This window comes from Rhea americana, unplaced genomic scaffold (assembly GCF_003343005.1).
Source record: "Rhea americana isolate MKP2758 unplaced genomic scaffold, rheAme1 scaffold_232, whole genome shotgun sequence".
In the NCBI taxonomy this organism is placed as follows: domain Eukaryota; kingdom Metazoa; phylum Chordata; class Aves; order Rheiformes; family Rheidae; genus Rhea; species Rhea americana.
In genome coordinates this window covers 1,379,416-1,383,299 of record NW_028186349.1, presented here as the reverse complement: position 1 = coordinate 1,383,299, position 3,884 = coordinate 1,379,416, and positions in this window count along the sequence as shown.

Here is a 3,884-nt window from a genome sequence, read left to right as displayed (position 1 = left end):
TAGATAGCAAAACTGCTGGCAACAACACTGATTGGTAGCTTAGGATGTCATTGGCTAAATCTGCTAAGGACTAAGGAGATCTAGGTCTATGGTTAAAAAGTCTGCTAGTTCATCTGTGTTATTTCTCACCACATTACAATACACATTAATTACTTCTAGGTTTGCAAGTATGCAAAACAGGACACAGGAAGGGGAGGAACAGGATACAGACTTTATGTGAACGTCACTACCTTACAGTGACAAGTAAACAGAATGAGCTGACATTGAAGAGAGCCACAGAAATTTCACACAGGAAAGTTCTGATGCAACATTTGTTAAATTACCTCTTCTAGACAGATATTAGATATTGATATTACAGAAGAGCTCCCCCCCCCCAAAAAAAAAAGAAAATGAAAAGAAAAGAAGTTTAAAGGATTTAAAGCAAAGAAAGAAAGGTTTTTTTGAAACAGCATTCTGCAACACAGCTGGAAATGAAATGTTTCAGGCTTGCTTCCCTTCCACCTACACAGTCACAGCAGGCAATCTCAGCATGAGAAACAGAAAATCCTCGCTTCCAGGAGTCTCCAAGTGCATGCTTTATTAGGCTCACACAGCCACACCTCCAATTAGGACTTAAAATCTCCTAAAAAAAGAGCAGGATGCAGTTTCCAGTAAAGCTGCAACCGCACTGCAGCAAGTCCATTTGACAAAGTTGTCACAAAAGACTGGACATGTAGATGTTTTTGTTCTGTTGTATCAAGTTTAGCTCCACTTTATGCTCTCAAACACATTTTAAACAACTGCAAGATTTCAGTTACACAAAAATTCTCACAATCTTAAAAACATTGCCACACTGAGGCATCACAAATCACCAGTGAAGAAATTAAGTATCTACACGCCTTAGAATTTTACAGGCAGCGCCAGCTCAAGAGAGAAAAAGACTTCTGAACTACAAGGGAATTAAACATTTAAAAGTTTTTTTTCCAGACTAGAAAGAAAAAAAAAGCAAATAAGTTACCTAGTGTCAATCAGAGCCAATAAGTTGCAGACTTCACACAAATCATTCCCTTGTGCAGGCAAAACAGTAGTGAACATCACTTGAAACTTTCAAGTCTCTGGAATTTTGTGTCTATAGACAATAGAAATACCAGTTCTGTGCCTTTGCAGATATTCCTCACCTAATTCGTATTAAATCTGAATTCCTATAGTAATTCTTAAGGCAAACTGTCAGGCTTTTGGCATAACACCACCATCATTCTCCTGGGGAGGCAGAATAAATCTTACAATAAGTAGGCACAACTTTCCTCTTGGCTGCAATTTAGAAAATAACTCCTCCAAGAAAAATATACCAGCAGTAATAGATCTGGATATGGCTAACAGTTAAACACACATTTCAACACTTGAGCAGTAAGTACATGTAGCATCAGAATTGATGTCTCTATTCACTATACACTGTAACAGTTAATTTATTATCGAATTAAGTAGCTAGTAAAATTCTTCAATTGTGTGAAGAACTCTTTGTTCTTTTTTCACATTTCACTTTTTCTAGCATCATTGAAAACTCTTAGAGGCTTCTGATGAAAACTGACTTTCACCTTGGGCCTCATCTAACAGATAACTTTTTCTAAGTAAGCATAATTTCTTTTGAGAAGTACTTTTGGCATGGCAGCCATGCTGAAACACTTGCATTCAAACCTACCATGCCCTAACTTTCTACACACTTAAAAAACAGGATTCTTACTTTTGAAGATAAGACTGCAAAACAGCTGGAATAAACATAATTTGGAAGCAGACTGCTTAGCAGAATATCACAGATTGAAATAATAAGAAAAAGTTCTTAGCTTTTCTTTGTATTTACCTTTTTTTTCCCAAACACAGTATGCTTTCTATTTTTCTCTTCTCCTCCTTCCTGCCTCCTTCTTTCTCTGTCTGTTGCTCCTTGCCATTCTATTTCTTTTCCACTTTCATATCTGTTTTGTTCTCTCCTCTTTTCTACTTTGATTATTCTCTCTCAGGATACTCTGTTAGAAAAGATGCCAAAGCAGTGGAATGAGGGCTCATACTCCACTTCACATTCCCTTTATGCTACAGCAGGAAGAACAACAAAAGCCAAGAGAGTAGTTACTGTGTCTCGGGGGTTTACAGTTTACTCAGAGGAAGTAAAAATATTATATGGATCAAAGCATGAGTCCTTTTAAAGCACGAGCTTTCACACAGGAGAGGAGACTTTCACAACAAGAGCGCCTCTTTGGGGAGTGAGGGCAAAGAAAAAGCAAAAAAGGAAAAGGAGGCCCTTCTTCCTCACATCTCTTCTTATTTCTCTGTTGTCTTCCAAAAATTGCCTTCACGTGACATGTAACAAAGGCAACTTTTACCCCAAATCAGTGGGAACAGCAGGGCAGAAGCCACAGGCTTGTGGTGGGGCAATCAGCGCGCACACAGTGCCGCTGGCTCTCTCCATAGCGGTCGCTCTCGCCAGCGCCCACRACCGGGCTGAGCCAAGCTGGGAAGAGGTACAGCAGCTGCATGACATGCTCTGATACAAGGTGCTGCAACTAGCAGCCTGATTMAAGTACTTTCTCATCAGCCTGACCCTGTGACTCGCACAGAGGCAGGGACACATAAAGGAAAAGGATTAATACAAATTATCCCATGTCACTGCAGGTAGCAGAAGAAAACATTTGACAACAGTTCAGGAAAACAAATTCTGTAGGGAAATGCTATCTTTGTTCAGAGCAAGCAAACACAAGTGTCATTTGAGTGCAGAATCTTTTTGGATAGCATGAAAAAGAGACTCACAAACCACATAAATCTTCTCTTTCTGCTCAGCCCAAGTGAGAATACTCTTTGTACTCCTCCTTTTCTCTCCATGTTRCTGAAACTTCTCCCTCTTTTATCCAAGTGGCAGCACTCAACACTAACGAGACAAAACCAGGTGAAACTCTAGGCCATCATTATTATTCAATCTTAACTCCCTGAGCTACTAACACCCAACTCAGCCTATCTTAAGCCTAGATTACCAAAATTGCAGCAAGTTTTATTTACATTAACCAAATTGATCCTGTTGTTAAGTCTTAACCTGGCTTGAATACATGAGTGTTTCTGAGAGACTGGAAAACATTACATAACAACAATGAAGAGCCTCACTGATTTGCTGTCTGAAACCTTTCACCCTCAGTAGCTGAGAGCTGTTGTATGGCTAAATTTCTCTGAATTTCCCAGTCTGTGAGAAATGGGCACTTCGCAGACAAGGATGTTGAAATTACACCGACCTGACCACCTGGCACAAAGCTGTGGCAAGCACGTAAAAGCTCACTRGGCAACGGCCCAGGCGACCCACTAGGAAGCGCCTAGCTCCCCAACGATCAACAACGTAGACAGGCCGCCCCAGCAGGCACGAGGGGCAGGCAGCGCGGACGAGCGCACGGATCTACGTGAGAAACCCCCGGCGGGGCGGGGCGGGGCGGCCCCGCCTCAGGGCGAGCGGGCGCGGCGCGGCGCGACGCCCCCCTCGAGCTCCGCACGCGCCGAGAGGCGGGAAGCGGATGGGGGAGGAGCTTGTCCTAGCCCCGCCCCGCCCGCGCCCAGCGCCGCCGCCGGGGGCCGCCAGCCCCTCCCGTCTCCTAGCGGCACCGCCCAGGCCCCGCCCCTTCCCGCCCGGCGCTCTGCCATTGGCCAGCCCGTACGCCCGTCACGGCAGAGCCGCGCCGGGGGCGGGCGGCGCCCCGCGCTCCGCTCCRCCGCCCCTTCCGCTCCCCTCCGCGCCCGGCTGTGCGGAGCGGTGCCCGGGGCGGCGGCGGGCGCATGGCGCTCTGCGCGCTGCCGCTGGTGTCCGGGCAGCCTGGCGGCCCTGCCGAGTGACTGCTCGGAGCCGCCGCGGGTCAGCGCGGCGCGGGGCGCGGCCC